The sequence below is a fragment of the Indicator indicator genome, assembly GCF_027791375.1.
Source record: "Indicator indicator isolate 239-I01 chromosome Z unlocalized genomic scaffold, UM_Iind_1.1 iindZ_random_scaffold_50, whole genome shotgun sequence".
NCBI lineage: Eukaryota > Metazoa > Chordata > Aves > Piciformes > Indicatoridae > Indicator > Indicator indicator.
In genome coordinates this window covers 302,589-328,840 of record NW_026539140.1, presented here as the reverse complement: position 1 = coordinate 328,840, position 26,252 = coordinate 302,589, and the positions used below count along the sequence as shown (strand labels likewise).

At 42.1% G+C, this 26,252-nt stretch overlaps 1 protein-coding gene and 1 non-coding gene across 2 annotated transcripts in view; one reads left to right on the top strand and one right to left on the bottom strand.

Annotated features, from left to right (window-relative positions):
• The window catches only part of CNTNAP3 (contactin associated protein family member 3), a 330,271-nt gene that overhangs the window by 116,977 nt on the left and 187,042 nt on the right, over positions 1-26,252 (top strand). The gene's annotated exons all lie outside the window — the stretch shown is intronic.
• Positions 4,053-4,125, bottom strand: TRNAK-CUU (transfer RNA lysine (anticodon CUU)). The gene has a single exon. It is a non-coding gene; the product is annotated as a tRNA-Lys (tRNA).

The following is a 26,252-nucleotide window of genomic DNA, read 5'->3' as shown; positions in this document are numbered from 1 at the left end:
TCTACTCCTTTTGGGGAGTAGAAACAAAAAGGCTGCACATCTAGATTGGAAGTTTAAATGGAAATTCTGCTTACAAATACACATAGAGAAGGCATTCAGGTAGGATGAACACATTCATAAATTAGGCTGGGTCTACCAGAATCTTCTGGAATCTTCTACCCCTACCAGACTCAGCAGGGCCAAGAACAGACCATAACTGCACCTCCCACCTTCTCAGGCCTACAAGGCCTTGCGACGCAGCTCAAAATTCCCCCTACCAGCCAGAGATGTCCCCCCACAAAAACCATGAGATAAAGAGGCATACAAGCTCTTCCTGAGAAGGAGAGGAGAGAAGAGAGAGATATCAGCCAGGCATTGCCTTAAATAAGGTAATACTGGAAATATCAGAATAGAGTAATAACGTTACAATATCTTGAGATGGCCAGGTCTGTCTCTTAGGAATATCTGTCTCTTTGGAGGACTTTGTGATCTTCTTAAATGTACCTGTACCTTAAACCACCACATGAATCATGTACAACTACCTTAGTCCTCCCTCGTCTATAAAATGCTCCATTGTCTATTGTATGTAGATGTTATGAAGTTAGGTGAGTTGAACCTCTACCCTGTTGGGAACAATTATCTCCTCTTATTTTCTTTTAAACTTCAAGAGGTATATGTGGTAAGGTAAATTTAAGGTTTCATTCACATAGTGATAACTGTTGCATCTTTAAAAATTACCTTTAATAGTTGTACTGCTATTACTTCTCCCCAGTTTTTGGTATTCTAGATATCATCACCTGTATTTTACCTAAAAAGAATCTCATATTGTAACTGATAGTTTATTTTACTTATTTGAAGCTATATATATTAATCCTTTTAACTAGTTTAATTTCTAGTTTCCTTAATCTGGAACTTTCCATTATGGTAATTTATTTTACAGTATGAGAAATTTCTACTAAACTTTAACAACCCAAGTATACATGATGTTAGACATGATGATAATGACATGTTCGAGTTTAATATCAACAAACAAAGAAGCAAGATGATAAGTAAAATTTCAACCCTGGACTTTAAAAGGTCCAACTTTCCCCCTTCAAGATTCTACTTAGAAATACCCAGTGGATAGGGCTCTGGAAGGAAGGGGTCCAGTGGGCAGTTTCCCTTGGCAGGGTGGTCCCATGGTGCAACTGTGGAGACCAGGGGCTGGCAGGATCGGTGCAGCTCCCTGAACAGAGTCGACACAGCAGGGCCAGTCCAGGGAAGTGGTCCTGCACGGCGGGGCCGGGTCCTTCAACGTTGGCCCTTGTGGTCAAGGTGATGGTTCCCAGTGGGTGGGGTTGGCCATCTCCAATCCCAGAAACAGGCTTCAGGGAAGGGGTGCGGTGAAGCAGCACTTCCCCCTCGGCTTGAAGTGAGCTGACTATGCCGATCTCCATGACTGCTTCCCATTTAAGGTTATGATGCAGTCCTTGGTTTGAGCTCAACAGAGAGGATATCTTTCTCTCTCTCTTTCTCTCAGGAAATCCCAAGTTACTTTACCCTGACAGCACATGGTTACGGAGCGGCAATTGTGGTCGGCTCCTCTTATCTCCCGCAAACAGTGGAGGTCACATAAGATGTGTTGCTGCTTGGTTAGCACCTTATGGCTGGACTGCCAGGCTTGGGCTAGTCCCTCCCATTCTGGGCCAAAGCTTACCCTCGGGGTTGCAGTCCTCTTGACTGGGTTTTGTAGTATCAGTGAAGGGATCTCCTTTGCTGGTCCCTTGAGCAGCTCGGGTACCTGGCTTTTCATCCATGTTGCAGAAGCCTCTGGTATGCTTGCATATGGGAGTGAGAAGACTTAGAAGTTGTGAGCTTACATAGCTCGAGCAAAGCAAGAGAAAGCAAAAGGAGAGAGCAAGTTGGTAAACAAGAGGGGTAATACTTATAGATTTCTCGAGGCTGGATCTGGCCAATGGGCACACTTGTCAACAACCTGCTTTAACCTATAGAAAGGGTGAAGCTAGAATTATGCCCTTAGATGGAAAGAGCATGAGCATGCCATGTGATGGGTGCATGTAGTTGTTTGCCCTTTAAGGAGACAGGTTGGCACCTGGGCCTTTGTCCTCCTCTCCTGAAAGGAGGATAGAAAAGGGGGACTTGCCAAAACATGCTGGGACAAGTTTGTTGGTGTTTGGGGGCATAATTGTTGGCATAGAGTGACTTCACCGCAAGATGAAAGAGAACAAGAAGATTTTTTTTCAAATATATCAACGATAAAAGAAAGTACAGGCAAAAGGTGGGTCCACTGCTGAATGAGATGGGAGATATGGTAACTGATGATGCAGAGATGACAGAGTGGCTGAATGCCTTCTTTGCCTCTGTCTTCACTCCTAAGACAAGCCTTCAGGAACCTCAGTCTCTAGAAACAAGGGAGTAGAACTGGAGAGATGTGAACAGTCCGCTGGTCAGCCAGGACAGTTCAAGAGAGACAGAGACCTGCTGGAGAGAATCCAATGGAGAGCCACAAGGATGATTAGGGGACTTGAGCATCTCCCCTGTGAAGAAAGACTGAGATCCCTGGGGCTCTTCAATCTTGAGAAGAGAAGACTGAGAGGGGATCTCATAAATGTGTATAAATATCTGAGGGGTGGGTGTCACGTGGAGAGGACCAGGCTCTTTTTTGTGGTTCGCAGTGATAGGATAGGGAATAATGGGTTCAAACTTGAACACAGAAGGTTTCATGTCAACGTGAGGAAAATCTTATTTACAGTGAGGGTGACAATATGTATTCCGATTTTCTAAAATGTATCGTTGTATCCAAAATGTTTTCAGGAGGATTTATTGAAATAACAATAGTTTCAGTCCTGGCACCACTGTTGTCCAAAACATTATCTATAAAAATCTAATGCAAAAACAAGAGCCACTGACTAAAAGGATGAGAATCAGGAAGAAAGTAATGGAAAACAGGGATTATCAAAACCCATGCAGGCCACAGTTACCTTTTCTGCTATAACTGAATTACATTGAAGATTCTTAGAATCTGAAAGTGATAGATGGTACTTCAGAGTTTAAGAGCACATAAACAAATCAGCTGTGTCATGCTAGATTAAGATAACATTTAAAATATTTTCACTTTTAAAAGCTTTTGTGTTAGTTGAATATCAAATGTACTCCTTTTCATAGAGTATGTAGAAAAATATTACATAAGCTTTTGCAGTTTTTCCTAATTCCATGTGGAATTAGTTCAAGACTTGTTGAGTCACTTAGATATTCACAAGTCCATGGGACCTGATGGGATTCATCCTAGGGTGCTGAAAGAGCTGGCAGATGAGCTGGCCAAGCCTCTCTCCATCATTTTCCACCAATCCTGGCTCACTGGAGAGGTCCCAGAAGACTGGAAACTGGCCAATGTGACACCCATCCACAAGAAGGGACGAACAGAAGAACCTGGGAACTACAGGTCTGTCAGCCTGACCTCAGTGCCAGGTGTGATGGTTTGAAACTGTCTTTTTAATTTTTCCTTGCAAAGTTCAGAACAGAGAAAGTGAAAGAGTGTAAATAAGTCACTATTGGGTGTAAGAAAGCAAAATACTGATTGTTCTAAACACTTCCATTGGATAGATAGAAATGTTTAAGAACTACTACCCAAAACAAAGTGGGGCACTCTGCACATTCTGCGTTCTGCAGTCGGGGCAATTGCTGGGCTGTCTGGCTGCTGTTTTCTTCTTCTTCTCTTCTGGCTGAAGATAACACACACTGATCTTGGCAGCTAAGTTAACAACTTTCTGCTCTAACTAACTCTGCTTTCTGTCCAAGGGGAGTCTGGGGGAAAGCTCCTGGGAGAGGGAGGCCTCTTTGGGAAGGGTCCCCTTAGGGGGAAGCAAAGGGAGATTGATTGTGCTTTTCTGTTGATTGTATATATTTGTAAATGTTGTGAATTTTGTATATTTGTACATATTCATTGCATTTCATCATAGATTGTAGATTCTGCTTTGTAAATACAGCTTTTCATTTGCTTCCAGACTGAGCTAGCTTGGTTATTGTCGGTGGGGAGGAATTTCAGCTCACACCGACACACTTTTTATTTTTGGTGCCCAACGTGGGGCTCGAACCCACAACCCTGAGATTAAGAGTCTCATGCTCTACCGACTGAGCTAGCTGGGTTTAGGCTGGGTGCTCCCTGCCACTGCTACATGAGATACACCTCTGGTGTCCTGGGTGCCCACCCAATAGGGGTGGACACAGGAAACAACATATTTCTACCCATAAATCCTGCGCCCTATAAATCCATCTGCAGAGTCATATTCTTCCTCTTTCTTCCCTCCGTGCTCCCATGGGAGATGCTCTCTCTTGTCGGGTAATGCTGGGGGAGTACCCTCAAGGCCACTTAGGCCTATCTAGGCCTAATGCCAGGAGGAGAATGGAGGGGGGGGCAGTCTCAGACCTGGCCAGCCTGAGACTTGCCTAACAGCGGGAGGGGGGAAGAAAGAGCCCTGGGGGGTCTTCGGTAGACCCTCAGGTGGGAGGAAGGGAGGATTGGGAAGCTTTGGGAATTATGTAACGGGCTCTGTACACTTTGGGATGTTCTCTGTCACTATGCTGTGTAGTTTGTAGTTTTCTGTAGCCTCACCAATTGCTTTTCCATTTAAACTTTCCATCACTCTCCAATCCGTTTGTGTGTGTCATTCTTTTGTCCCTTTCGGGGCAAGAGAGAATCTGTCTGGCCCCAAAACAGCACAGATTTTTTGGTAGCAGAGGATGGTTCCTGTGCTGAACTCTGCAAATTGGATTGGCGAAGTGTAGAGGTGGAAAAGTTGAAATGGGTATCTGGGCGTTGTTGGTTTTGATGGCTGGGCTCAAGGCTTTGAGCTGGGGCGACCGTGTGGGCGTTTTATGGGTTCCGAGGGGACACCCTGGTGCGTAGCTTTTGGTGTAGAATCCCGTCTGCAGTTCTAAGGTGGCAGCGGCGAATCTATAGCTACAGGCACTGGGGAAAACTTAAGAATGCAGTGCCTGCCCCTTTCCCTTTTGTTCCCCGTGGCGCCAGCGGCAAGCACAGCGGTGCGGAGCCGAGGAAGGGGGAGGGACAGTCGGAAGAAGACCAGAGTTGGCTTGTCCTGCGGCGGTGGGGGCTAGCCGCAGCGGGGAGGTGAGCAGTGACTCCCGCAACTCAAGAAGGCGGGCGGTGGCTCCAGTTCAAAAGCTGCTTCCGAAGACCCAGGGAGCGAGTGTAGCTTTGGCTGGAAAAGCTGCTCTTGTGACCCGAGGGGTGGCAGCAGATTTGATCTGTACCGCGGCTGCAGAGGTGACGGCGGCTCCGTTGTTCCGTCCATCGGGCAATGGCCGCTGTTATCTCTCCCCTGATTCTCGGACGCATTCCGAAAATGGCGCCTAGCACCTGGCTCCGCCTCTCTTCTCGGCGGGTGGCAGTGCAGCCACTCCCTCTCCAGGGGAGGGCTGTGTAGCTGGATGCCTCCATGCCTTGGTACGCTTATTACTCAGGGGGAGCGGTGTGCCTGTGTGCGGTGTGCATCCATATTAGCCTCAGGCTGCGGCTGGAAGCGGTCAGCACTGGGCTTGGGAAAGATCCATGCAGCTTTGGAAAGTCTCAGTGTGCTGTTTCCTGCAAGGGGTGGAAGGAGTCGAGTCGTGGAGCCTGATTGTTCTGACTCGATTACCCCGAGGGGTGGAAACATGCCGCTTGAGTGGATGGAGATAGATGTTTGATTGAGAAGTTATGAGGTTGTTTCCAGGTGGCCAGGATGTCCATCGGACCCATGAAGAGTTCACCGTGCAGAAGAATGAACTCTGCATCACTGGGAGGTTCCACGGGATGAGGGAGAAGAGCTGGAATGAACTGTGACCTGAGCCCGAGGGAGAGACTCTTCGGAAGGAGGCCGAGATGAGGACCTGGACTTTGCCAGACATGTCATCTAAGGACTGTCTCTGATCTGATGATATGTTTGGGGTGCAGGAATTATGGGTATGTAATAAGGGGTGGAATGTGGCAGTTTAGGATGGGTGCCCCCTGCCACTGCTACATGAGATACACCTCTGGTGTCCTGGGTGCCCACCCAATAGGGGTGGACACAGGAAACGACATATTTCTACCCATAAATCCTGCGCCCTATAAATCCATCTGCAGAGCCATATTCTTCCTCTTTCTTCCCTCTCTGCTCCCATGGGAGATGCTCTCTCTTGTCGGGTAATGCTGGGGGAGTACCCTCAAGGCCACTTAGGCCTATCTAGGCCTAATGCCAGGAGGAGAATGGAGGGGGGGGCAGTCTCAGACCTGGCCAGCCTGAGACTTGCCTAACAGCGGGAGGGGGGAAGAAAGAGCCCTGGGGGGTCTTCGGTAGACCCTCAGGTGGGAGGAAGGGAGGATTGGGAAGCTTTGGGAATTATGTAACGGGCTCTGTACACTTTGGGATGTTCTCTGTCACTATGCTGTGTAGTTTGTAGTTTTCTGTAGCCTCACCAATTGCTTTTCCATCTAAACTTTCCATCACTCTCCAATCCGTTTCTGTGTGTCATTCTTCTGTCCCTTTCGGGGCAAGAGAGAATCTGGCCCCAAACCAGCACACCAGGGAAAATCATAGAGCAGATTGTCTTGGGGACAATCACTGCGCACCTGAAGGATGGCCAAGGAATCAGGCCCAGCCAACATGGATTTAGGAAGGGCAGGTCCTGCCTCACCAACCTGATCTCCTTCTATGATCAGGTAACCAGCCTGGTGGACGTAGGAAAGGCTGTTGATGTAGTCTACCTGGACTTCAGCAAGGCCTTTGACACTGTCCCCCACAGCAAACTCCTGGCCAAACTGGCAGCCTGTGGCTTAGACAGCAGCACTCTGCGCTGGGTTAGTAAATGGCTGGAGGGCCGAGCCCAGGGAGTGGTGGTAAATGGTGCCACATCCAGCTGGCAGCCTGTCACTAGTGGTGTCCCCCAGGGATCAGTGCTGGGCCCCATCCTGTTCAATATCTTTACTGATGATCTGGATGAGGGGATTGAGTCCATCATCAGTAAATTTGCAGATGACACCAAGCTGGGAGCAGGTGTTGATCTGTTAGAAGGTAGAAGGGCTCTGCAGAGGGACCTTGACAGGCTGGACAGATGGGCAGAGTCCAACATGATGGCATTCAACAAATCCAAGTGCCGGGTGTTCCACTTTGGCCACAACAACCCCATACAGAGCTACAGGCTGGGGTCAGAGTGGCTGGAGAGCAGCCAGGTGGAAAGGGACCTGAGGGTACTGGTTGACAGCTGCCTGAACATGAGCCAACAGTGTGCCCAGGTGGCCAAGAGAGCCAATGACATCCTGGCCTGCATCAGGAATAGTGTGGCCAGCAGGAGCAGGGAGGTCATTGTACCCCTGTACACAGCACTGGTTAGGCCACACCTTGAGTCCTGTGTCCAGTTCTGGGCCCCTCAGTTTAGGAAAGATGTTGAATTGCTGGAGCATGTCCAGAGAAGGACAACGAGGCTGGTGAGAGGCCTTGAGCACAAGCCTTATGAGGAGAGGCTGAGGGAGCTGGGACTGTTTAGCCTGGAGAAGAGGAGGCTCAGGGGTGACCTCATTGCTGTCTACAAGTACCTGAAGGGAGGTTGTAGCCAGGAGGGATTTGATCTCTTCTCCCAGGCAACCAGCAGCAGAACTAGAGGACACAGTCTCAAGCTGCGCCAGGGGAGGTTTAGGCTGGAGGTGAGGAGAAAGTTCTTCACAGAGAGAGTGGTTGGCCATTGGAATGTGCTGCCCAGGGAGGCGGTGGAGTCACCATCCCTGGAGGTGTTCAAGAGGGGATTGGACGTGGCACTTGGTGCCATGGTTTAGATAGTCATGAGGTTTAGGGTGACAGGTTGGATGATCTTTGAGGTCTCTTCCATCCTTCTTGATTCTATAATTCTATGATTCTATTTGTGTTTTTTTTCATTTCACATTATCATAATTATATTGAATCAGGCATAAATAATTCCATATATATATGTATATATGCCTCTATATGTATATATACATACAAATATATGTATATGTGGGCTTTAAACTAGGCTTGAAGGGGGAGGGGAGCGAGCATATCATCACTAGGGATGAAACAAAGAAGGCTGAGGGTGGTAAGCCACAGACAGGGGCAAAAACAGCAGCCCAGCTGAAGTGTATGTACACTAATGCACGCAACATCGGTAACAAACAAGAGGACCTGGAAGTCTTGGTACAGGAGGAAAACTATGATGTTGTTGCCATCACAGAAACATAGTGGGATAACTCTCACAACTGGAGTGCTGTAAACAAGGGCTACAGACTCTTCAGGAGAGACAGGAGAGTAAGAAGGGGTGGAGGAGTGGCCCTGTATATCAGGGAGACTCTGGATGTCATGGAGGTTGATATTAAGATTGATCAGGTTGAGTCCCTATGGGTAAGAATTAGGGGGAAGGCCAACAATTCTGACATCCTGGTTGGAGTCTGTTACGGACCACCTAATCAGGAAGAAGAGGTTGATTTAATTTTCTTCAAGCAGCTGGAGGCTGCCTCAAGATTGCTTCCCCTTGTTCTTGTGGGTGACTTTAACCTCCCGGACATCTGCTGGGAATTTAACACTGCAGAGAAGAGGCAGTCTAGAAGGTTCCTAGAGTGGAGGATAGCTTCTTAACCCAGCTGTTATGTGAGCCTACCAGGGGTTCAGCTCTGCTCGACTTGCTGTTTACAAATAGAGAAAGGCTGGTGGGAGATGTGGTGGTTGGAGGCTGCTGGGGTCCAGTGATCATGAAAAAATTGAGTTTTCAATATATGGTGGAACCGGGAGGGGCATCACCAAAACTTCCACCCTGGACTTCTGAAGGGCAGACTTGGGCTTATTTAAGGAACTAACTTGGAAATTTCCTTGGGAAGCAGCCCTTAAAAATAAAGGGGTCCAGGAAGGCTGGACTTACTTCAAGAAAGAACTCTTGAAGGCACAGGAACAGGCTGTGCCCATGCGTCGGAAGAGGAGCCGACTATGGCGAATCTCTCAGCGACTGCTTCCTGTTAAGGTGACAACACAGTCCTTGGTTTGACTCACAGGAGAGGATATCTTTCTCTCACTTGGGTAATCCTGGGTTACATTACCCTGATGGCACAGGGCTGTGGAGCGGTAACAGTAACTCCACTTATCTCCCACGAACAGCGGGGGTCACACAAGGCGCGTTGCTACTTGGTCAGCTGCTTGCAGTTGCAGATGTTGAAGAGCTGGGCTTGGGCTAGTCCCTCTTCTTCTGGGCCAAGGCTTACCCTCGGAATTCCGGTCCTCTCGAAGATGCAACTGGGCTTACGATGCTGGCTTTTTTAGCGTCAGCAAGGGGATCTCCTTTGCTGGTTCCTCAAGCAGCTTGGGGAGCTGGCTTCTTTCCGTGTTGCAGAGGCCTCTAGTATGCTTGCATATGGGAGTGAGAAGACTTAGGGGCGCTGCAAGCTTACGTAGCTCGAGCAAAGCGAAAGAAAGCAAAAGGAGAGAACAAATTGCTAAACAAGAGGGGAATACTTATAGATTTCTCGAGGCTGGATCTGGCCAATGGGAACACTTGTCAACAACCTGCTTTAACCTATAGAAAAAGTGAAGCTAGAATTATGCCCTTAGATGGAAAGAGCATGAGCATGCCATGTGATGGGTGCATGTAGTTGTTTACCCCTTAGGTGACAGGCTGGTGCCTGGGCCTTTGTCCCAGGAGGAGACTTGCCAAAACATGCTGGGACAAGTTTGCTGGTGGTTGGGAGCATAATTCTGGGCATAGGGTGCCTTCACCACAGCAATAGAACTTAAGATCCTCAGGGCAGCTAGGAGAATGTATCCCAAGCTTATAACCCTGGACTTTAGGCATGCAGACTTTGATCACTTTAGGGATCTGCTGGCCAAAGTATCATGGGACAAAGCCCTAGGGGGAAGAGCAGCCCAGGACAGCTGGTCAGTGTTCAAGGATCACTTTCTCCATGTCCAGGAGCAAAGTATACCCACAAAGAAGAAAGCAGGAATGAATGCTGGGAGACCTGCCTCGATGAACAAGGAGCTCCTGAACATACTGTCACACAAAGAGAAACTCTACAAGGAGCATAAGAGAGGACAGCTAGAATGGGGGGCATTTAAGGAAGCTACCCGAGCAGCAAGAGACCTGGTTAGAAAAGCTGAAGCTCTGTTTGAATTAAATCTAGCCAGGGAGAACAAGGGGAACAGTAAAAATTTCTATAGATATATGAATGGTAAAAAGAAGACCAGGGAAGGTGTGAGCCCTCTCAGAAAGGCAACAGGTGAACTGGTGACAGGTAACATGGAGAAGGCTGAGCTTCTCAATGACTTCTTTACCTCAGTCTTCACTGGGAAGAGCTCCAGCTACACTCTCTGAATAACAGAAGATAATGTCAGGGACTGGAAAAAGAAACTGCCCGTTGTGAGTGAAGACCATGTTCACGACCATCTGAGAAACGTGAAAGTGTTCAAGTCCATGGAAGCCAATGGGATACACCCACGGGTACTGAGAAAGCTGGCAGATGAGGTTGCTAAACTGCTCTATTATTCTTCTGAGGCAGAAGAGTAACAAAGAGGTGATTTGGTATAATCAACACAGCTTCACCAAGGGCAAATCATTCCTGACAAACCTGACAAGATCACAACATTAACACATGAAGGCTGAGCAACTGAAATTATTTACCCACACCTGAGCAAGGCCTTTGACACTGTCCCTCCTGGTCTCCAAACTGGTAAAATATGGGTTTGATGGATGAATCATTCAGTGGATAAAAAAAATGGCTTGACAACCCCACCCAAAGTGTGTCTGTCAATGCGTCCATGTCCAAGTGGAGGCCAGTGACAAGTGGAGTCCCTCAGGGATCATTACTGGGACTGGTCTTGTTCAACATCTTTGTTGGCATAATGGACAGTGGCATCGAGTGCACCCTCAGCAAGTTTGCTGACCATGTCAAGCTGTGTGGTGCAGCAGACATGCTGGAGGGAAGGAATGTCATCCAGAGGGACCTTGACAAGCTAGAGAGGTGGGCCCATGCCAACGTCATGAAGTTCACCAAGACTAAATGCCGGGTGAGGGTCAGGGCAGTCCCAAGAACGGATATAGGCTGGGCAGTGAGTGGCTTGAGAGCAGCCCTGAGAAAAAGGACTTCAGAGTGCTGGTGGATGAGAAGCTCAACATGAGTCATCAGTGTGCACTTGCAGCCCAGAAAGCCAGTCACATCCTGGGCTGCGTCAAAAGAAGTGTAGCCAGCAGGTCAAGGGAGGTGATTCTCGCCTTCTACTCTGCTCTGGTGAGACCCCACCTGGAGTACTGTGTCCAGTTCTGGAGCCCCTATTACAAGAGGGATCTGGACATGCTGAAGCGTGTCCAGAGAAGGGCCATGAGGATGATCAGAGGGATGGAGCACCTATCCTATGAAGACAGACTGAGAGAGTTGGGGCTATTCCTCCTGGATAAGAGAAGGCTCTGAGAAGACCTTATTGTAGCCTTCTAGTACTTTAAAGGGGCCTACAAGAAACCTGGTGAGAGACATTTTAGGGTGTCAGGTAATGATAGGACCAGGGGAATGGAACAAAAATAGAAATAAGTAGATTCAGACTGGATGTTAGGAAGAAATTTTTTACCATGAGGATGGTTAGACACTGGAACAGGTTGCCCAAGGAGGTGGTAGAAACCCCATACCTGCATGTTTTTAAGGCCATGCTGGAAGTGGCTTGTTGTGAAGGGGATTATTAAGTATGACCCTTACAATAATAAACGATATGCCAAACGGGTATCAATAAAAATATTAGTAATCGTTTATGAAAATTGCCAAACTCATTAAACAGGATTGTTGTGCGGTTGAAATACAGATTTACAATGGGAATATACAGTCTTAGGGCAAAATATGAAGAATTATATGCAAATTAGGAGGCAATAACTTGGAAAGAGAAGGTCTCTGAGAGCAGATAATGCTTGATTACAGCAGGGGGAGGCCTGATAAGAACCTTTAAACCCAAAAGGCAATGAATTAATTACTCACAGCTTGTTTTACCCATGTGGGGGATGCTGCTGCTGATGTTATGTTTGCTTTGGGATACTCCAGTACGGCGCTGGCATGGCAAATTGCTGCATGGTCCCAGGCTGATCTGGCTTCAGTACACTGTGGGCAGTTAATGACAAGTCTTGCAACGGGTGCTTGCTTGGTCTCTGGGTAAACTGAGGCACAGCATGACTCTAGTGTCAAGGGGAAGCAGGCTAGGCAGATCTGGCTTCTAAGATCATGGCTTCTCACAAGTGTATGGGCTTGTGGCTTTATCACAGGCTGTGGACTAGGCACTCGAGGCAGGGCAGGGCAACTCAAGGCAAATTCTACAAGATGGGTCCAAGTAGGTTCAAGAGCAAGGCTTAAAGCAAGGCTTAAGCAAGGTTTGAAGCAAGGTTTGAGCAAGGCTTAAAGCAAGTCATCCTGTATGTATATATCTTGCCAGAGATCGGTTGGTCCAATGGGACACCGAAACTAATGTGTAGATGCCCAATGGAAAGGCGTTCTGCCAGGCTATAACCATAAAAGACAGAAACATAAGTCTTGTTCCTGGGGGAGCAGTGGTCAGCGTATGTGCTTTTATTCCAGCATGTGGGATACCAGACAGGCAGTGGTCCTGTCCCCTTTGTTCTTTTTCCTGCGTTGCTCTCTCTTTCTGCAGGAAGGAGGGGAGAGAGAGGGACCATGTCTAGACATCTTAAGGCCTCTCTGGGTTTGTACTGGGCCATGTCATGGCCCTCCCATGACACGACTCTGAGCAACCTGGTGTAGAGTGAGGTGTCCCTGCCCATGGCAGGGGGGTTGGAACTAGTTGATCCTTGAAGTCCCTTCCAACCCTAACAATTCTGTGACTCTATGATTTATTCCCCAACTAAATAACAATGTGTTAATATCAGGGCGTCCTGAGTAAAGGTTGAGAATAATGAATTTGAAAATAATTTTCCAGAAAAATACAGTATCTTATGAACTAGAAAATTCTGCTAGGGGAAAGAAATGAGATCTGAAAATCACTAAATCAATTTAAAACAATTTAAAATATGAGTGATCAGTTTTAATATCTCTACAGTTCCAGGAAAAATTTAATCCAAACATCTTAGTACTGTTAATATCTTCTGGATATTTTTAGTAATATCTGATTTCTTGCCCACCGCTTTTGCTTCCACAGCAGCTGCTTATCTTTTGTAATTGTCAGAAATAGTACATTGAATATTTTCTGGATTCTTCATTTACCTGGTAAAATGTTATAAAATTACATAAAAGCCGATTTCCTTGTCTTCTTGCAAACAAAGCAATGTTTTGGTGTATGCACCTGCATATACCCACATCCACAAATGCAGAGATAAATTCCATCACAGAAAATTCCTCGATACTGATTCTAATCAAGAGAATTTCATTAAAATAAACCCTACCTCTCTCCATAATTGAGGCTAATCTAAGTGGACTAATGTCAAGTAATATTACCCAAATAATATTTCACCTGTTTTTTGCATAAGGAAGAAATCTACAGGTGTAGAATTAAAAAAGAGAAACAGTCCATTGAATCACAGAATCATTTAGATTGGAAAAGACTTTTAAAATCATCAAGGCAAACCATTAACCTAACACTGCCAAGTCCCCCACTAAACCATGTCCCTAGCACCACATCTACATATGTTTTAAATACCTCCAGGGCCACTGACTCAATCACTTAATGGGAAGCCTGTTTCTGCTTAGCTTTGTTGAACCTCAGCCCATCTTGTTCAGATTCTCCTGTAGAGACTTCCTAACCTTTAGCAAATGAATACTCTTACCCAGTTTGAAATCATCTGCAGAATTACTGAGGTTGCACTCTATACTCCCAGATGAGTAGAGAAAAATGTTGCGGAATATAGGAAGGGGCAGAAGAAGCCAAACAAGGAGAATATTTTGGGGTAAAAGCAGTTTGAAAGGAAAAATGAAAAACAGTGTGCAAAGAAAATCAGAGATACAAGGAAGCTTAGAAGGAATAATAAATACGTAGATTTACTCTTCAGATGCTTTTGTTAAACTAGTTACATGCATAAGCTTCCATTTATGATGAGGACATTATTTTATTTGTTGAAAAGATTTAAATTTCTGAACTTAACTTTTAAACTTTTGGATTTTTGTATCCACTTTTGTTTAAAATGCACTCTGACCACATTGATATTTTTAGATGCTTAAATAACAATCTAATAAGGCTAATTTATCAGCCACAATGATTAATGATTTGTAGATGAAGAGATGAATGTATGCTTCAAGGTTAATCTGCTCCAGAATATTTAATATAAGCTAAAAGCAAGGGGAAGGAAAAAAAAAAGACTGAAAGATAAGCAAGTAATAGTGTCCTAAATAAAAATCTAGCTAAATTGCATGGACAAACATTCAAAAAATTATTAATTCCATAACAGGTAAAATATATATAGGCACTGCATATATTGTGACAGTCCATGTATGAAAAACAGAAATAACGCTACATGAACACCTTTAAAGAAACCATATTTCACTATGGACATCCCAAGTCCAGAATATGTAGAAGTAAATGTTCTGCTAGAATGAGGCCTTTATAAGTTAGTTTTAATGTCTATGTTTGTACTCTGTTCACTAAATTGCCTAAACAAACAGGAGTTTGTGAACTAATACTTGGGGAACAGATACTTTGTTATTTTAGATGGCTCCCCATGTAAACTGTTAACTCAGCACCAGTTGGTTTGCAGGACTGGTCTTGCTCAGAACTGACAAGTTTTCTCTCAGTTACTTGTCATACCACAGTATCACAGGATGCTAGGGTTTGGAAAGGACTTCAGGAGATCATCAAGTCAAACCCCCTGGCCAGAGTAGGAGTGTATAATCCAGTGCAGGTCACACAGGAATGCATCCAGATGGGTCTTGAAAGTCTCCAGAGAAGGAGACTCCACAACTCCTCTGGGGAGCCTGTTCCAGTGCTCCATGATCCTCACAATGAAGAAGTTCCTCCTCATGTTGGGGTGGAACTCTCCTGTGTTGTAGTTTATATCCATTGTCCCTCATGCTATCACAGGGTGCAATGGAGAAGAGCCTATCCCTCTCTCTTGACACCCAGTCCTCAGGTATTTATAAACATTTATTAAATTCCTTCTCGGTCTTCTCTTCTCCAAACTAAAAAGCCCCAGGTCTCTCAGCCTCTCCTCAGAAGGCAGGTGCTCCAGTCCCTTAATCATCTTTGTAGCCCTCTATTGGACTCTCTTGAGTATATCTCTTTCCCTCTTGAACTGGGGAGCCCAAAACTGGATGTAGTATTCCAGGTGGGGCCTCACCAGGGCAGAGTAGAGAGGAAGGAGAACCTCCCTCAATCTGCTGGACACACTCCTCTTAATGCACCTCAGGATCCCATTGGCCTTCCTGGCCACAAGGGCACATTGTTGACCCATGGATAACTTGTTATCCACCAGGACTCCCAAGTCCTTCTCCACAGGGCTGCTGTCTAGGAGATCACCTCCTATCCTGTACTGGTGTAGTTTATTGTAGGAGAAGGTTTGTTTTTGAGCAGCTTTGAGAAAGCTATGTTTTGTCTTTGAGCTGGGAATGTACACCTCATCAGAAACTGAGAGATACAAGACAGGATTTTGCTGGATATGTTGAGGAATGTTTGGATGTTTGTTAGCATTAACCAATTGTATGCCTTGCTTGAGCACATGTCAGTATAAAGGTAACCCAATTAGAGTGTGACAACACTGCATTAGAAATATATATAAGTTAACTGTGTAACGTAATAGTTGCCTTCGCGATAAATGCCTTTGCAATAAACATCTCGGCTTGAAACTGTCTGTGGAAGCCATGTCCGTTTCATCACATTTTATTGTTCTTTCCCAGATGCAGGACTCTGCACTTATCATTGTTGAACCTCGTTAGGTTCCTCTTTGTCCAGCTCTCCAGTCTGTCTAGATCTCACTGAATGTCATGGTCCTCTTGAGAGAAAGTAATAGAAAAACAACTAGAACTTGATTTATTTGGGTAGTATAAGAGAAACGGCAAGTAGCCAGTTCATTGCTTCTGTGTTTCTCTGCGTATCACATTTAATTAGTGAGTTTGTGTTGTAAGTGCCCAAGCACAACTTTACACTTCAAATATGCACAAATCCTGTAAAGGCATGTTATTATCTGGAGTTGACTTTTTTGTTGTTGTTGAGTTTTTTTAAACATCAATAGCAGTTTTCCACTAAAGCAATTATTTTCTTTAAACCTCTCTAATCTAAATATGATAAATGTGGCATACTGTTTCTTCATAATGGTAATTCACTGTGGTAGATGCTGAATTACTGTATATTACTTCTACTTGTTTGTTGTCTTAAAGACAGTAACATTGTAGTATCCACTTTGTGGAAAGCATTTTAGGTACCATTAGAACTACAAAAAGAAGTTTTAATCCTTTGTCTCTTAGATTTTGTATGTTCTAGAGTGATATGATCAGGACCATATCATGCTAATACTACAGGTTTATGTTTGGACACATATTCCTCATGATGGGTGGGGCAAAATGTGCCATGGATAGGAAAATTTTATCCAGATTGTGAATGGTGCAAATCAAGTTGTCTTTTCAGAAAACAGTTCAAATGAATGAATACAATAAGATGTGTTTAGATTGCTCAAGGCCTTTTGGGCTAGTGATAGCAGACCCCACATTTAGCTTCTAAGAGAATCACAGAATCAAACAGGTTGTAAGAGAGTTCCAAGATCATCAAGTCCAACCGATCACCCAACCCCAACTAATCAACTAGACCATGACACTAAGTCCCTCATCCAGTCCTTTCTTAAACACCTCCAAGGACGGTGTCTCCACCACCTCCCTGGGCAGCCCATTCCAATGGTCAATCACTCTTTCTGTGAAGAACTTCTTTCTAAGACCAAGCCTTAACTTTCCCCTGCACAGCTTGAGACTGTGTCCTCTTGTTCTGTTGATGGTTGCTCTTTTGTTTACTCCAGCCACTCTTAAATGTAGCAAAAATACCTTCAGAAATGGACTTCAGACTTCATTTGGAAGTATGTCTCTATCATAAGTGGATTTATTTTGTGCCTAACATAATCACTTATGCTTAAATTTACCCAAACAGAAAACCTTGTATTTTTGTAAAAACTTCGGTCATTGAACTTCAGAGAGAATGTCAAGTTTATTTTAAGTATATATACTCTTAATCCTAGTATGGTGATGGTCATGCCATTGTAATAGCATATTATCTTTACAGCCTAGCTGTATTTACACCATGCTCGTTTTCCCCTTTTGGACACTTAAAATTCCTTCAATAATATTTAGACACTGAACTTCCAGATTCATAAAAGCAGAAAAAAGAATTTGAAGATCTAAGGGTTACTGATTTTATTGAACCTGGGAGCTCCAAAGTACACCTATTTGGATCTTATGAAGCTGACTTTTATGTGTGGTATTTCATCGGTTTTACCCCAATTTTACCTGGTTATGCTTTTCTCTGAGCCTATATGTCTATAAAACAGGTACTATAATTTGTAATCTTCCTTTACATGATTGGATGACAATTTTCAGTTTGAATAGGAATTGCTGTACATCCCTAGTGTTTTATAATTCTGGTTTTTATTGTGCTTTGTTTTGTTTTTACTTTGCTCTTGTAATTATATATTTGGGTTTGTATTCCATTACATGTACCAGGGTAAGGAAGATACAATATTTTTGTTATGCTTCTGTAGCCATTCTGCTCTGCAAATACCATGGAAATCCTTTTTATTTCTTGTGCTATATGATCTAACATAGAATAGGCAGTTTGCACCCTTCTCCAAGTTTCTGCATGATCCATTCAATTTGCAACAAGACACTGCACAGTGAACCCACAAATAAACATTCACTAGAAACGTAGATAACATGTACTTTGTAATTTACTTACGTATTTACCATTGTAAGTAATGGCTAAGCATTAATATCTAAACGCTTTAAAAATGGAGACCTTTGTGAAAAAATATAAAATCTGTTCTTAAAGTACATGTCCTAATGAGCAAATACACCTTAAAAATCAAAGACAGAGTTTATAATGGTTAATTATATATGGAGAACATTTTTGACAGTGTATCTGACATTTCTGTTGATATTCGGAGTAGAATGATTGTATGCCTTTTAGTACGAATGTTGACTTTTTTTAGTATGACCTTCAACTAGCATTGGCCTGACCAGTACTTTGATAAAATCTCCACTGTACATATTCCTAAGCTGATTAAGTTTCCATATAATCATAATCATATTTTCCACAGTTCAGGGACGTTGTGCCTTGGTACTAGCAAAGAATTTACAAAAGTTTTACAAACTTGTGCTAAATATATTTTTCTTTTTTTTTTTTTTTCAAAATGAATAATCCAGCTAAATTTTCACTTTATATGTTTGGTAAAAGTTTCATTGTGTTTAGTGGAAAGGTCATAGATACTACATATTTGTCTCTGTTACTGTCATGTTCACGGTTCTAACAGCTTAGGCTGTGGAAGACATATAATTAATGATGGGATTCCATGGTATTTGCAATAATCACTTTTTTTTTTTTTAATTAGCTGTTTTTAATCCTATACAATTATGCATTATTATTTGTTAGAGTTACTGTCAGGAAGATTTTAGGAAAACTGGTGTTAACTGCCGCATTCTTCATTGGAACAGTTGTAGATTGTTGCGCTAAAGTCTTAGTTAAGGGATCACAAATTCATTGTGGAATACTGAAAACAAGGGTATTACTGTCCAGTATTCCCCTTACCAGCCCTGGTCAGCAGGGGTTAAGGAGTGGCTGTGCTAAGTTTCAAGTATTTCTTTTGGAGTAAATGAAGGCTAAACAATGCCAAACAGCTAATAAACTGGGTTTATTGGATTAAACCAAAGAGCAAAGGGAAAATGGGAGGGAAAAACAACGAGGAAAATACATGTAGAATGGTGGTCACCATTTCGCTGGTGGCATTGTCGCAGAAGTAGTTCCAACTTTCTTGGTGGCAGCGGAAGAGCAGGGCCACGCCATGTGGTCTTCTCTAGGCCTCAGACACTGCAAAATGGGGCCATGCCACATGGCTTTTCTCCAGGACACAAGCAGCAAGGTGGGGAGCTGAACAGTGTGGGGCCAAACAGAGCAGCAGGAACTCAGATCCATGCCATGTGGCTGCCTGCCGTGGATCCCTCTAAGCAAGCAGGCATTGGCAGGAATGGAAAGCTGTGGGGCTGTGCAGAGTGGGCTGTACAGAGTAGGCAGTGCAGAGCGGAGCCAAGAGGCTTCTTCCAGCCACCTTCTGCCTCCTTCCCCAGAAGTTCCCTTGTTTTCCCTCATCCTTCCACATGGCAGGCCTTGGGCACCACCTCCAAACCCTGTGTGCCCATGACCCTCAGTGTGCTGTTAGAGCCCATGAAGCAATTGGGGTCTCAGAAATGGTTTAGTCATAAATACAAAGTAGGATTTTTCTTCATATTTGTGAACTGTCATTTTACCTTTGTTTCAGAACAATACAATTCTAGAAACAAATCTCTTTAAGCTTCATATGACAGATGAATTTTGTATGAACTACCTGTTTTATTACTGGAAATTGAGATCCTGAGCAATCTGGTCTAGTGGAAGGTGTTCCTGACCATGCTGGGGAGGTTGGAACAGGGTGATCTTTAAGGTCCCATACAACCCAAACCATTCTATGAATCTATGAAAAAAATTAAATTAATTACATTAAAAATAACCATTGTGATAAATTCACTGTCATCTTCCCATTCCTCAGTTTTCTGCATCTCACTAAGGAATCACAATAATTATGTGAAGTAGAGAAAACTGAAGTAGAAAAAGTTCTGAGTTTAGTTATGTTCTGCTGTGAGAGATACACAATTATTAATGAAAGTATTTGTTTTCCAGTCATGGTTTATGTGTTAAGGCTAAATATGCCACTTCTTTTCTAGGTAACACTACAATTCAATATTGTGTAAATATTTAGTGCTAGGCAATACACTCTTTACCCATATGTTATGTCGATACGGGAGTAGCAATCTAAAAAGAAATATTGAAATACAGGCAATTCTGATGCAAAGGGGAAAATGTTTAAATCTATTTTAATGAAGATATTTTAATACATCTCATCTGGGATAGAGGGAATTGAATTAAGACATAGAACTGAAAGAGAAATGAAAAAACATTACTGCTACTGGAGATAGTCTCCACTTTTGTGGATGACACAAAATAATTTAACCTGTGTTCTCTTGTTCAGTGTCTGATTTTTCAGGTAAGACCATAACTGGAGTCCTGGAAGCTCCCTCTATGGATAGAAAAGGAAATGATAATGCTGTTTCAGTTGTCAGTATATACTCTTTTCCCTCACTGTCTTCCATTGTAATACAGAGTACATTGATTTTCCTATATCTTCAATGTGGACATTGATATCTTTCAGTGAAGGTGGATATATATATCTGACATGCAATCTACTGTTTTAAACTAAAGTCTAATGAGAAAAAAAATCTACTTAATTTCTGTTTTTTTTTTTAATAAAGTTAAAGGTATATTAACTACAAAGAGTTTTCCATAGAGTTTTATTATTTGCATAAATATAGAAAATCCTAATGGCAGATACCAGGAAGGACATTGAAGACCTCTTCAGAGGCATGCCAGTGTCACATGACTCTCACATATCATATGAATCATCTTTTGTAGTTTATTATTAATGAATTTCCAAAATACACTCATGTAACTGAATCACACAACAAATGTAGCACCTACTAAAGTGAAACAGGTAAAATAATGTACATGTAAAAAATGCAAAAATATTTCTAAATCTGTAAACTTAAATGACTTTTTTTAGAAACATCTAACATATGCAAAACATGGGGAGAAGTAGTTATCGATGTTGAATACAACCATCAAAGCTGAGCGCTCTACTAAAATGCTGGTTTTTTCTAGGTTTTATTTCTTATCATTTCATTTCTAACCTCTTAAGAAACCCAAACGGATTTGTCCATATTATTTTATTTAATGTGATAAACCAACCAAAAAATACCCCAAAACCCCCAAAATCAGAAAAAGCTATGTTTTGTATTGTTTTTGTTGCTCTGTGATATTGATGCGTAATCATAGATCTAAGGAAAAAAGATCTGAGAAATAATACCTTTTTGTTTGTTTCTTTTCACATTCACTCATTAATGACAGTGGGTGAATCACTTTTCACTGCCTCAGAGTAGAACATAAAAAGTAAGTTCCTCAGAAGATGATTCATACTGGAAAAGGAAGTTAGGTTTTTTGAACGTCAGTGAGCATCGAAGAATTCTCAGCTATATTAGATGCATATATTTTCCCTTTTAATAGGCATTTATTTTCTACTGTTGTTAAATTGGTTTTAGGAATACTGGAATTCTATTGTGAAATTTCATGAAGTCTGTCTGTCTGTAAAAAGAATTAAAATCCCTCAAAAGCTGGGTGAAGGATAATTGCATGCAGACAAAACCTCAACCTCTATATGTTTTCCCGTTCTTTTAATTTAAATGCACACACATGTAATTATGTTGGGAAATCAAAAAGATATCTGATGGAGGTTATCTCACTGCTGAAGACAAAAGATCAGATATGTTTTATCACTGACATAGAAAGTTTGCCTTTTTGGTCTGGGTCTCCAGACCAGCTTATAGTGATTTTTTTTTTTCATAAATATGAACTAAGTTTTGTAACATGAAGTGAGAAATACATGTTAATTCAACACTAAACAGAGATTTCAAGCACAAGTTGTATATTGTGGAAGTCACTTTACACTTGAGGATGCGGCTAGGAGGCAAAAATGCAAAAAGCTTAGAAGTTTGTCTTGCTTTGTAATATATTCAGTGATTCCCCTGCTAGTCTATGTTGACAAAACTTGGTCTTCTATATTGGCTGTAGGTACACTGCAAGCCCTGTACAACATCATATACCTGTAAACTGATTCCTGACACAGTGTTCTGAAATACTTCTGCTGGAATTCACAGCAAATGGCCAAGACACTGTTAAAGTATTGCGTCAGTTAAAAAAAAAAATCGATGTTTCTGATGCTCGTATATCACAATGTGTAAATCAAAATACTTGTACTGTTTTCACACACTGAAGGTGTTAAAGAGCTGGAAAGTGAAAAGTTGTTTGGTTATGGAGGCTAAGAATGTCTGAAGCATATCACACTGTGAAACAGCTCCATTGATACTAGCTATCTTCTATTGATGATGTATTAATGTAGTATATTTTAGATTTCCTGGTTTGTTAGATGTATTACTTATGGATATAAACACAGTTGTCAAATAAATTATTTTAAAGAAAATAATGATTTTGAGAAAAAGAGATGACTGCATTAATATCTTGTTCTATATCTTATTTACTGTTGTCCTTAAGGGAAGGTTGAGGATCTGTTTTGTGATATGATCACTCTACAAGCATTATGCAGTCTGCTTAGTCTTGAGTATGGACAGTTTGTATGTGACTTAATGTCTGAAATGCTTTCAAGATATACTGCCTGAAGTGACCTCTGAGGAGGTCACATTAGATCCCTAGTATGATGCTGACTGCAAAAACAAGATAAGTTCAAATATGAACAAAATAATTTATTTCTGCTTTCTCTTCCCCTTTGGTAAGTTGATCTGGGGTTTTGAAGGAAAAAACAAAAGTCTATCCAGTTTAGTTATGATATGATCTCTTCACTATCTGTTGCTATCATTTACTGAGAATTCATAAAAAATCTACCAATGTTCAAAACAGCATTCTTACAAACATTTTCAAAATAAAGGGTTTGTCTGAGAGGTTATTGGGTGGAGAGCAGGAGAGAGAGAGTTGTAGATGGTTATTTCACTGAGGAAAGTATATTTTGCTCCATATTAGGGAATATTCAAAGCCATTGCTTGGTTGTTTCACACATTTTCAAAGCACTACATAATTCTAGTCAATCAGCTAAGTTTCAAAGGAAAATTAGTCAATTCTGTATCAGAAAATGTTGTTAGTGTGTAACAAAACCCCATTTTTCCTTCAGTATTGGAAAGCTCTTGCAACAAGGTAACAAATGTTTAAATTTCTTTACAATATAAAATTTCTTACATATCCAGGAGTACTGAAATAATAAATATTACAATTGAAGGCATTTCATATCAGCTAGAAATTTAAGTTCATTGATATAATTACAGGTGAAAGTGATGTAAATTGACATGTAAATGTAATTTCACTAAATGTAAGTAGCATTAATTATTTTTCAATTTTTACTCATTATAAAGCAGAAAAATATTGGAAAGGTATTAGCTTTAGTGTCTGAATTTGCTGAATTTACTGACAGTTTTGCCATAAACAGATGTATACACGTGAGCCTTGGAAGTGCAAGTTGTAACAGCTGTGTCAGTTGCTCTTACAAATTAGTTCAACACATTTAAACCTATGCTATACTGCTCTTTCAAACAACTCTATCTTTCAGAACTTAAAATGTACCATTCAAGTCCAGTCAGAAATATTTTTGGTATATCTTCCAGTCAGCAATAACAAAGCACCTTGAAATTCTGAAGTCAGTGAAAACTCAAGCAGAAATGCCCTAAAAGAGTATTACCTTTGAACATATACTCAGACATTGCTGAATATGTTTTAATATCTTTATGGCCTTAGCACTTGTAGCTAATATGTAAATTAAAAAAAAAAAAAAGGCAGAAAGTATAAGACCATAAGAGGCCATATTCAACGTTTGAAATGCACTCGGACATATGGTGAGTCTTCATTTCCAGTTCCCAAGAAAAATATGGCAAATTATGTTGATGAGAGAAGGTCAAAAACTTTCTGTAGTTTAAACTGTTTGCTTATTTAGGGGAAAAGAGTTATCTTCCACCCCCCTCATCCCCCACCCCCTGCTCAGGTACCCCCCTCAAAAACATGCAGAAGCCGTTTAGTTACATTTTCTCTCTTCTCTCTATAATCAAATTAAAGACACCATTACCATCTCAAATAAATTTGTCCAGTCCAATTTTTTTGGTCACGATTTTGTGAGCTGATTAAGTATAGGATACTAAAGTGGTGATTTCATAATGGAATATGCTTTGCCCATTACCCCAAGGTTATGACCGTGTAAGAATCCAAAATCCATTGTTTTTAAAGAGAGAGACCCAAAGACAGTCAATGCAGGGAAAAAAAACCTTAAAGGAGGGATTTTTCTTGTTTTTTTCACCTATCAAAGGCAAGCTGAACTATGGGTACACTCTTCAGGTTGCAGAGCTTATAACTACACAGAACTTAATTCACAATAGACTCATATAACTTCAGGTTTTGCCTTCTTAATGTCAAGTTGTCTATTGAGAGTGTTTGTGATCTTCCAGTTGAAAATTTCCTCCCTTTTTGATCTTTTCTTCATATCTTAGTTCTCTGTTGCTTTTTGTAAGAGCAGTCTGAAGTAAATCCCTGATAAGAGAAGCTGAGCATCTAGAAACATCAAAGTTGAAATTAATCTATAAAACTCTGTAGCTTGATTTAACCCATTAACTTGTGATTAGTCATGATACCGTCACTTCTTGCACTAATCTTGAAATTTGTTGTTTTAGTGAACTGGAAAATAAGCAAGGATTTGTAGTGATCTCAACAGCAAACACTGTTCATTTAATATTTATATCACAGAGATTTACAAGCACTCTGTTTTCTCTTTCTGGCTGACTATCAATCCTCATCATGTCCTAGGGCACAGGGTACGGAGAGTTGGAAGAAAGCGTGTCCGGTCCAGGAGACCATGTTTAGTTTTTGTGATTACTAGACTCAAAGAAACTGTCATCATAAATTACCCATGATCTTATTTGTACATCAGTAGTACAGTAGTAGAGAATCCAAATTAGAAACTTTATTACCTTAGATTTTGTCTTAGTGAAAATAAGATAAATATTTAATCATAAGAGTATCTGATCCATTGTCTTAATTTATCCATGTGTCTCTTATTTTTTTCTCCTGTGGCAAGACACTTACATTAGATTTCTTAGTGAAATACGTTTACTATAAATTACCATTGTTAACATGATGTTGATCTTAAGGTAAGGAGAGTTTAATAGAATAACAAAAAGGAAGAAAGAACAACAACAAATAATACTACTAATGAAGTAAAATATAAATAGAGTGATACAAAACACAAATGGCTTTCCTGACACTGTTGATGTTTGCCTTGTACAACAGGAGCCACCGCACCGCCTTTCATCCTGACAGGAACTGATCTCCTGCTTCTCCTACGTATGCCATGTGATAGCATGCAAGATAATCTGCTTGTATTTGGTTTGGCTGAGCTGGAGTTAATTCTCCTCAGAACATCTTTCTCGTGCTGTGTTTTGCAGTGATGTAGCTGGGTGGTGACAACACACCAGTGTTTTGGCTACTGATGAATGAGCACTCAGGCTGTGCTTTTCCAATATTTCTCCACCCCAAGAGTATACTGAGAGGTGGGCAAGATTGTGGGAGGAGACACAGCCAAGCCAGCTGACTCAAACTGGCCAAAGGGGTATTCCACGCCACATGACAACAACTCAGATATGTATAGTAAGTGAAAGAAGGAAGTATGGGGATATTCACCCATGGTGTCTGTGCTTCAGAGCAACCACTAACACGTTAGAGCACTGCTTCACAGGACTGAAGTTCGTCTGCTGATAGAAAGTAGAGAATAACATCACTTTGCTTTTGCTTCCATGCACAGCCTTTTCGTGCTTAGCATTAATAAATTGCTTCTACCTTATTCCTGGACCGTTGTTATATTTCCCCCTCTCCCCTGTCCATCTATGAAGTGGACTGATAAAGCATCTTTGGTAGGCATTTGGCCCCCAGAAAGGGTCAAACCACCACACTGCTCCATAACTTCCCCTGACACAGAGGTCAGACTAATGCACTGACCATTTTCCCAGACTTTTTTGTGGATGGGTGCCACTTTTGCTAATCTTCAGTAAACTGGGATGTCCCTAGTTAGCCAGAAGCCCTGATCAACAATGTGACTTGGTGAGCATTTCTGCAGGCTCTCTTCGCAACTTTAGCTGAATCTCATTTAGCTCCATAAATTATTGTGTATTTTTCATTAAGTTCAAGTGAAACCTCCTGTGCTCTAGTTTGTACCCAATGCCCTTTGTCTTGTCACTGGCCACCACTGAAATGAGCCCACCCTCATGACATCTATTCTTTAGGCATTTATGTGAATTAATAAGAGCCCCTCTCAGTCTTCTCTTTTCCAGGCCAAATAGCCCCAGGTCTCTCAGCCTTTCCTTGTAAGAGAGATGCTCCATCCCTCTAATCATTTTGAGGCCCTCAGTTGTTCTCTGTCCAGTAGTTCCCTTGAGCTGA